At 31.2% G+C, this 10,817-nt stretch overlaps 1 long non-coding RNA gene across 2 annotated transcripts in view; it reads left to right on the top strand.

Moving 5' to 3' along the window:
* The window catches only part of LOC139754524 (uncharacterized), an 83,997-nt gene that overhangs the window by 11,341 nt on the left and 61,839 nt on the right, over positions 1-10,817 (top strand). The gene's annotated exons all lie outside the window — the stretch shown is intronic.

The following is a 10,817-nucleotide window of genomic DNA, read 5'->3' as shown; positions in this document are numbered from 1 at the left end:
GAATAATTGGGACAAGTACATACAAGGCTACTTAGTTGTGACCAGTCAGTCTTGGGTAATATTTATGAGAGAAGAAAGGTAAAAACTTGAACATCGTCCATGTAACTAATCACATTGTATTTTTGTTATATATTGCCATTTTGTAGCAGATAGGGTCCTGTGGTAAGAATTAAACAAGTAAATGATTTCTAATGGGAAATTAGTCCTGTAGTGCTGTTTTCCTTATTCCTTTGGTTTTGCTGGATCCATTTAGGAGCACTAAGCAGTAACTACCTGTATATGTTATTTGCTTTTGCGCTTCCTTTTAATTTCTGTTTTATTTAGAATCATATTATTAGACTAGTTGTTCATCTTGCTTTTTAAGTAACAGCATCTAAAAATTTTATTTCGACTCGGTTCCTGTTACTACTATTGGAATAGTTAGGCTCATGCTATGGTGTCTGAAAGTGCATTCAGGATGAAAAGAAGGGAAAGACAAGAGTTTGATGAGAGGGATATGGATAATCTGTTTTTGAGTATACCACACTGAATGGCATGGGGGTAGAGTGCTTCAGGAATGTTGTAGGGTAAAAATCCTGGGTTAGCAAAAGAGCCATGAGACTATATTGAGACCAAAAGAAGCTGAGTTCAAGGGTGATGTGGATTAGAATGAAAGTAGACTACAACAGGTAGATGTCTGTTAATGCTTATGCTTCAAGAAGTGAGAGGCATGAGCAGGAAAGGAATGTAATTTGGGGAAAAGTTAAGTAAGTGCATTAGAAATTTTGATGCGAGGGATAAGATTATGCTGCTTAGGGATCTGAATATAGCTGTGGATGAGATGGCAATTGAGGGTATAATCAAGAGCATGGGGTCTTTAGTATACTGAATATATATACAAACTCAGACATATACATATATACACATGTACATAATTTCTACTGTCTGCCCTTATTCATTCCTGTTGCCACCCTGCCACACATGAAATGATACCCCCTCCCGCATGTGCGCAAGGTAGCGCTAGGAAAACACAACAAAGGCCACATTGATTCACACTCAGTCTCTAGCTGTCATGTATAATGCATCGAAACCACGGTTCCCTTTCCACAGCCAGGCCCCACAGAACTTTCCAGGGTTTACCCCAGACGCTGCTCATGCCCTGGTTCAATCCATTGACAGCACGTTGACTCCCTTTCCATGTGACCAAACCATTTCAAAACACTGTCTTCTGCTCTCTCAACCACACTCTTTTTATTACCACACATCTCTCTTACCCTTTCATTACTTACTCGATCAAACCACCTCACACCAAATATTGTCCTCAAACATCTCATTTCCAACACATCCACCATCCTCCTGCACAACTCTATCCATAGCCCATGCCTGGCAACCATATAACATTGTTGGAAACACTATTCCTTCAAACATACACTTTTTGCTTTCCAAGATAACGTTCTCAACTTCCATACATTCTTCAGTGCTCCCAGAACTTTCGCCCCCTCCCCCACCCTATGATTCACTTCCACTTCCATGGTTCTATCCGCTGCCAAATCTACTCCCAGATATCTAAAACACTTCACTTCCTCCAGTTTTCTCCATTCAAACTTACCTCCCAATTGACTTGTGTCCCTCAACCCTACTGTACCTAATAACCTTGCTCTTATTCACATTTACTCTCAGCTTTCTTCTTTCACACAATTTACCAAACTCAGTCACCAGCTTCTACAGTTTCTCACCTGAATCAGCCACCAGTGCTGTATCGTCAGTGAACAACAACTGACTCACTTCCCAAGCTCTCTCATCCACAACAGACTTCATACTTGCCCCTCTTTCCAAAACTCTTGCATTCACCTCCCTAACAACCCCATCCATAAACAAATTAAACAACCATGGAGACATCATGCACCCCTGCCACAACCAACATTCATTGAGAACCAATCACTTTTCTCTCTTCCTACTCGTACACATGTCTTACATCCTCGATAAAAACTTTTCACTGCTTCTAACAACTTGCCTCCCACACCATATATTCTTAATACCTACCGCAGAGCATCTCTATCAACTCTTATCATATGCCTTCTCCAGATCCATAAATGCTACATACAAATCCATTTGCTTTTCTAAGTATTTCTTACATTTTTCAAAGCAAACACCTGATCCACACATCCCCTACCACTTCTGAAACCACACTGCTCTTCCCCAGTCTGATGCTCTGTACATGCCTTCATCCTCTCAATCAATGCCTTCCCCTATAATTTCCTAGGAATACTCAATAAACTTATACTTCTGTAATTTATATTGTATGTATATATATATATATATATATATATATATATATATATATATATATATATATATATATATATATATATAGAAAAGCAAATGGATTTGTATGTAGCATTTATGGATCTGGAGAAGACATATGATAGAGTTGATAGAGATGCTCTGTGGAAGGTATTAAGAATATATGGTGTGGGAGGCAAGTTGTTAGAAGCAGTGAAAAGTTTTTATCGAGGATGTAAGGCATGTGTACGTGTAGGAAGAGAGGAAAGTGATTGGTTCTCAGTGAATGTAGGTTTGCGGCAGGGGTGTGTGGTGTCTCCATGGTTGTTTAATTTGTTTATGGATGGGGTTGTTAGGGAGGTGAATGCAAGAGTTTTGGAAAGAGGGGCAAGTATGAAGTCTGTTGTGGATGAGAGAGCTTGGGAAGTGAGGTGGAAAATTTAAAAAAAAAAAACCGAGGGGAGGATTTCCAGCCCCCCGCTCCCTCCCCTTTTAGTCGCCTTCTACGACACGCAGTGAATACCTGGGAAGTATTCTTAATCCCCTATCCCCAGGGATAATATATATATATATATATATATATATATATATATATATATATATATATATATATATATATATATATATATATATATATGCAATATAGAATATAGGTGACGGAAGTTAACACCGTGACACCCCTATATATTCCATTAAGTATCAGAAGTAAGGATTATGTACACAGTCCCCATGCCATGTTTATCCAACCTGTAATTGATTCAACAAAGCCTTCTATGTTACTTGCCTTATATCAAAAGGGAAAAAACTTTTCTTCCTTTAGTATTTTGTTACTTCATTCCAGGAATCCCTCCTGGGATTTTATTGAAAATTGACGTGAATCCCTCCACTCACTTTCCATCTCAGGATGAGGTAAACGCCGACTTAATTAGAAGCTGTTCGTAGCTTCTATAACTATTGCTTGTCGTTCACCAGAGAATTTAGTCGTGTCGCTGGTCCACGTACCGTTCGTGTTCCTCGCCCGTCCCCGTCGAGTAGGTTAACGAGTTACATTTCTGTAAGACTCTCTGAATTCACATCATAGAAAATAACAGTTGTATACTACTGACATCTTTAAAACCTACGTATAGCTTATCGTAAAGAAATGTTTGTTTTCCTTTGAACTGCAAATGAAGTAACGTATTAAAGAAAATGCTTCCAAGGACTAGCAACTCATCACATTTTCTTTTTAAGTTAGATATAGTTGACATTTTCTCAGACTTTTCCGAATATCAAGATTCTTCTCTGAGTCTTATTTTGCCCCAGGCTATTCTTGATGCTGGTCTTGATAGAACCGGCTGTAATAACATAAGGCAGTATCCTTTCTCTCCTACTACTTTCAACCTCTTGTTCAAGGGTTAGTAAATGTATTAGCATTGTACCTCACTACGTTACCTGATGCTTGCAGTACCCGCCTGTTTGACGGGTTATTGAAAGATGACATATGCGTTTATTAGACAAGGATGTCAAGCATTCTGAAGTGCAGTGGACACGATTTTTGTTCATTGATTATTGTTATACAGTACCGTTTAAATGTGGCTTACAGTTTTTGTGTGTTTGTCTCAAGCATATATCTGGCTTGTCACAAGTATACGTCTGGCATGTTAATTCCAGTGAGTTGACACTTAATTTTCAGGAAGTATGAACATGCAGAAAAACTCGAATGGAGTTGCATGATAACCCCCACAGACAACTTCCACCCCTCAATGAAACTCCCTGTAAAGCGAGCCAACACCCACGCCCTCCCCGATGATATACTTTTTTATGTAGACTGTTTCAACCCCCTACCCTCATGCACCGCTTCGTAACGCGGGCCAGGACACCCAGCCATCCCCTGTAACAAAAAGTTTTTTGAGCTGAATAATAACCCTGAACCTTGAATTTTTCTTATTTTATTCAGAAAAGTAGATTTCCTTTAAAACATCAATATGAGTATTACTTTTGATGCTCAATACAATGTGTGGTTAAAATATCGTTTGGTCGTCTATATGATTTTTGATTAAGCCGTGAAATTAAGGCAATTTTCGAATATAATCTGATCATTTGCATAGTAATTACTGGGTATTTATTGGTAACTGAGAGGATTATGATATATATTTTCCATGCTTACATCAAGTATAGAAGTGCATGAATATGATAAGTATCAAATTTGAAAGAAAAAGTATTTTAAGCTGAAAAATACCTTCAAATTTGGCACTTTTCTCAGAAAATAGATTACCCTCAAAACCTCATAAGTATTATTTTTCATGCTGAATTCAAGTCTAGTGTTAAAATGTCGTTTAGTCATGTATATGATCTTTAATTAAGATTTGAAAAGAAATTAATTTTAGAGTATTATATGTTGAGTTGCATCTTATTTACCTGGTATCTATTGTTAACTGAGAGCATTATGATATATTTTCCATGAATACAAAGATTATAGAAGTGTTTGAACATGATATGTTTGAAATTTGAAACAAAAAGTATTTTGAGCTCAAAAATACCCTGTTAATTCCAGTGAGTTGACACTTAATTTTCAGGAAGTATGAACATGCAGAAAAACTCGAATGTAGTTGCATAATAACCCCCACAGACAACTTCCACCCCACAATGAAACTCCCTGTAAAGCGATTATTTTTCATACTGAAGATTTCAAACGTGATATGTTTGAAATTTGAAACAAAAAGTATTGAGCTCAAAAATACAGTGAACTATTACCTTCAATTTTCGGCATTTTTCTTAGTAAAATAGATTTCCTTCAAAACCTCTTCAGAAGTATTATTTTTCATACTGAATTCAAATCTAGGGTTAAAATGTCGTTTAGTTGTCTATTAGATCTTCAATTAAGACGTGAAAAGAAGGCAATTTTTGAATAATATTTTCATTTTCATCGTATTTACTGGGTATCATTGGTAACTGAGAGCATTATGATATATTTTCCATTATTACACAGTGTATAGAAATGTTCGAAAATGATGTGTTTGAAATTTGAAGAAAAAAGTTTTTTGACGTAAAAATTGCCCTTCAATTTTCGTTATTTTCTCATAAAAATAGATGTACTTCAAAAAATTTTCATAAGTATTATATTTCATACTGAATTCAAATATAGTGTTAAAAATGTCGTTTAGTCATCTATATGATCTTTAATTAAGATTTGAAAAGAAATTAATTTTAGAGTATTATATGTTGATTTGCCTCGTATTTACCTCGTATCTACTGGTAACAGAGAGCATTATGATATATTTTCCATGAATACAAAGATTATAGAGGTGTTTGAACATGATATGTTTGAAATTTGAAACAAAAAGTATTTTGAGCTCAAAAATACCCTGAACAATTACCTTCAATTTTCGGCATTTTTCTTAGAAATATAGATTTCCTTCAAAACCTCTTAAGAACTATTATTTTCCATACTGAATTTAATTCTATGGTTAAAATGTCGTTTAGTTGTCTATTTAATCTTCAATTAAAATGCGAAAAGAAGGCACTTTATGAATAATATTTTCATTTTCATCGTTTTTCTAGGTATATATTGGTAACTGAGAGCATTATGATATATTTTCCATGATTACACAGTGTATAGAAATGTTCGAAAATGATGTGTTTGAAATTTGAAGGAAAAAGTTTTTTGACGAAAAAGTTACCCTGAACTATTACCTTCAATTTTCGTTATTTTCTCAGAAAAATAGATTTACTTCAAAACATTATCATAAGTATTATATTTCATGCTGAATTCAAATCTAGTGTTAAAATGTCGTTTAGTTATCTATATGATCTTTAATTAAGATTTGAAAAGAAATTAATTTTAGAGTATTATATGTTGATTTGCATCGTATTTACCTGCTATCTATTGGTAACTGAGAGCATTATGATATATTTTCCATGAATACAAAGATTATAGAAGTGTTTGAACATGATATGTTTGAAATTTGAAACAAAAAGTATTTTGAGCTCAAAAATACCCTGAACTATTACCTTCAATTTTCGGCATTTTTCTTAGAAAAATAGATTTCCTTCAAAACCTCTTCAGAAGTATTATTTTTCATACTGAATTCAAATCTAGGGTTAAAATGTCTTTTAGTTGTCTATTTGATCTTCAATTCATATGTGAAAAGAAGGCAATTTTTGAATAATATTTTCATTTTCTTCGTTTTTACTTGGTTTCTATTGGTAGGTGAGAACATTATGATATATTTTCCATTATTACACAGTGTATAGAAATGTTCGAAATTGATGTGTTTGAAATTTGAAGGAAAAAGTTTTTTGACGAAAAAATTACCCTGAACTATTACCTTCAATTTTCGGCATTTTTCTTAGAAAAATAGATATCCTTCAAAACCTCTTAAGAAGTATTATTTTTCATACTGAATTCAAATCTAGGGTTAAAATGTCATTTAGTTGTCTGTTTTATCTTCAATTAAGATGTGAAAAGAAGGCGCTTTTTGAATAATATTTTCATTTTCATCGTTTTTACTAGGTTTCTATTGGTAACTGAGAGCATTATGATATATTTTCCATTATTACACAGTGTATAGAAATGTTCGAAAATGATGTGTTTAAAATTTGAAGGAAAAAGTTTTTTCACGAAAAAATTACCTTCAATTTTCGTTATTTTCTCAGAAAAATAGATTTGCTTCAAAACGTTATCATGAGTATTATATTTCATGCTGAATTCAAATCTAGTGTTAAAAATGTCGTTTAGTCATCTATATGATCTTTAATTAAGATTTGAAATGAAATTAATTTTAGAGTATTATATGTTGATTTGCTTCGTATTTATCTTGTATCTACTGGTAAATGAGAGCATTGTGATATATTTTCCTCGAATACAAAGATTTTAGAAGTGTTTGAATATGATATGTTTGAAATTTGAAACAAAAAGTATTTTGAGCTCAAAAATTTTTCTTTGAAAAATAGATTTCCTTCAAAACCTCTTCAGAAGTATTATTTTTCATACTGAATTCAAATCTAGGGTTAAAATGTCATTTAGTTGTCTATTTGCTCTTCAATTCATATGTGAGAAGAAGGCAATTTTTGAATAATATTTTCATGTTCATCGTTTTTACTTGGTTTCTATTGGTAACTGAAAGCATTATGATATATTTTCCATTATTACACAGTGTATAGAAATGTTTGAAATTGATGAGTTTGAAATTTGAAGGAAAAAGTTTTTTGACGAAAAAATTACCCTGAACTATTACCTTCAATTTTCGTTATTCTCTCAGAAAAATAGATGTACTTCAAAACCTATCATAAGTATTATATTTCATGCTGAATTCAAATCTCGTGTTAAAATGTCGTTTACTTATTTATATGAACTTTATTTAAGATTTGAAAAGAAATTAATTTTAGGGTATTATATGTTGATTTGCATCGTATTTAACTGGTATGTATTGGTAACTGAGAGCATTATGATATATTTTCTAAATGACATTTTAACAATAGATAATAGATAATAGATAAATGAGAACATTGTGATATATTTTCCTCGAATACAAAGATTTTAGAAGTGTTTGAATATGATATGTTTGAAATTTGAAACAAAAAGTATTTTGAGCTCAAAAATACCCTTCAATTTTCGGCATTTTTCTTTGAAAAATAGATATCCTTCAAAACCTCTTCAGAAGTATTATTTTTCATAGTGAATTCAAATCTGTTGTTAAAATGTCATTTAGTTGTCTATTTACTCTTCAATTCATATGTGAAAAGAAGGCAATTTTTGAATATTTTCATGTTCATCGTTTTTACTTGGTTTCTATTGGTAACTGAAAGCATTATGATATATTTTCCATTATTACACCGTGTATAGAAATGTTTGAAATTGATGTGTTTGAAATTTGAAGGAAACATTTTTTTAACGAAAAAATTACCCTGAACTGTTACCTTCAATTTTCGTTATTCTCTCAGAAAAATAGATTTGCTTCAAAACGTTATCATGAGTATTATATTTCATGCTGAATTCAAATCTAGTGTTAAAAATGTCGTTTAGTCATCTATATGATCTTTAATTAAGATTTGAAAAGAAATTAATTTTAGAGTATTATATGTTGATTTGCATCGTATTTATCTTGTATCTACTGGTAAATGAGAGCATTGTGATATATTTTCCTCGAATACAAAGATTTTAGAAGTGTTTGAATATGATATGTTTGAAATTTGAAACAAAAAGTATTTTGAGCTCAAAAATACCCTGAACTATTACCTTCAATTTTCGGCATTTTTCTTTGAAAAATAGATTTCCTTCAAAACCTCTTCAGAAGTATTATTTTTCATACTGAATTCAAATCTAGGGTTAAAATGTCATTTAGTTGTCTATTTGCTCTTCAATTCATATGTGAAAAGAAGGCAATTTTTGAATAATATTTTCATTTTCATCGTTTTTACTTGGTTTCTATTGGTAACTGAAAGCATTATGATATATTTTCCATTATTACACAGTGTATAGAAATGTTTGAAATTGATGTGTTTGAAATTTGAAGGAAAAAGTTTTTTGACGAAAAAATTACCATGAACTATTACCTTCAATTTTCGTTATTCTCTCAGAAAAATAGATTTACTTCAAAATATTATCATAAGTATTATATTACATAATGATCTCAAATCTAGTGTAAAAAATGTCGTTTAGTTGTCTATATGATCTTTAATTAAGATTTGAAAAGAGATTAATTTTAGAGTATTATATGTTGATTTACATCGTATTTACCTTCTATCTATTGGTAACTGAGAGCATTATGATATATTTTCCATGAATACAAATATTATAGAGGTGTTTGAACGTGATATGTTTGAAATTTGAAACAAAAAGTATTTTGAGCTTAAAAATACCCTGAACTATTACCTTCAATTTTCAGCATTTTTCTTTGAAAAATAGATATCCTTCAAAACGTCTTCAGAAGTATTATTTTTCATACTGAATTCAAATCTAGGGTTAAAATGTCATTTAGTTGTCTATTTGCTCTTCAATTCATATGTGAAAAGAAGGCAATTTTTGAATAATATTTTCATTTTCATCGTTTTTACTTGGTTTCTATTGGTAACTGAAAGCATTATGATATATTTTCCATTATTACACAGTGTATAGAAATGTTTGAAATTTGAAGAAAAAAGTTTTTTGACGAAAAAATTACCTTCAATTTTCGTTATTTTCTCAGAAAAATAGATTTACTTCAAAACATTATCATAAGTATTATATTACATAATGATCTCAAATCTATTGTAAAAAATGTCGTTTAGTTGTCTATATGATCTTTAATTAAGATTTGAAAAGAGATTAATTTTAGAGTATTATATGTTGATTTACATCGTATTTACCTTCTATCTATTGGTAACTGAGAGCATTATGATATATTTTCCATGAATACAAAGATTATAGAAGTGTTTGAACATGATATGTTTGAAATTTGAAACAAAAAGTATTTTGAGCTCAAAAGTACCCTGAACTATTACCTTCAATTTTCAGCATTTTTCTTAGAAAAATAGATTTCCTTCAAAACCTCTTAAGAAGTATTATTTTCCATACTGAATTTAAATCTAGGGTTAAAATGTCGTTTAGTTGTCTATTTGATCTTCAATTAAAATGCGAAAAGAAGGCACTTTTTGAATAATATTTTCATTTTCATCGTTTTTCTAGGTATATATTGGTAACTGAGAGCATTATGATATATTTTCCATGATTACACAGTGTATAGAAATGTTCGAAAATGATGTGTTTGAAATTTGAAGGAAAATGGTTTTTGACGAAAAAGTTACCCTGAACTATTACCTTCAATTTTCGTTATTTTCTCAGAAAAATAGATTTGCTTCAAAACATTATCATAAGTATTATATTTCATGCTGAATTCAAATGTAGTGTTAAAATGTCGTTTAGTTGTCATTATGATCTTTAATTAAGATTTGAAAAGAAATTAATTTTAGAGTATTATATGTTGATTTGCATCGTATTTACCTTGTATCTATTGGTAACAGAGAGCATTATGATATATTTTCCATGAATACAAAGATTATAGAAGTGTTTGAACATGATATGTTTGAAATTTGAAACAAAAAGTATTTTGAGCTCAAAAATACCCTGAACTATTACCTTCAATTTTCGGCATTTTTCTTAGAAAAATAGATATCCTTCAAAACGTCTTCAGAAGTATTATTTTTCATACTGAATTCAAATCTAGGGTTAAAATGTCTTTTAGTTGTCTATTTGATCTTCAATTCATATGTGAAAAGAAGGCAATTTTTGAATAATATTTTCATTTTCTTCGTTTTTACTTGGTTTCTATTGGTAGGTGAGAGCATTATGATATATTTTCCATGATTACACAGTGTATAGAAATGTTCGAAAATGATATGTTTGAAATTTGAAGGAAAATGGTTTTTGACGAAAAAGTTACCCTGAACTATTACCTTCAATTTTCGTTATTTTCTCAGAAAAATAGATTTGCTTCAAAACGTTATCATGAGTATTATATTTCATGCTGAATTCAAATCTAGTGTTAAAAATGTCGTTTAGTCATCTATATGATCTTTAATTAAGATTTGAAAAGAAA

The sequence above is a fragment of the Panulirus ornatus genome, chromosome 17 (assembly GCF_036320965.1).
Source record: "Panulirus ornatus isolate Po-2019 chromosome 17, ASM3632096v1, whole genome shotgun sequence".
Lineage (NCBI taxonomy): Eukaryota > Metazoa > Arthropoda > Malacostraca > Decapoda > Palinuridae > Panulirus > Panulirus ornatus.
Note: the sequence above shows the minus strand (reverse complement) of the source record. Positions and strands in the feature narration are given on the sequence as shown.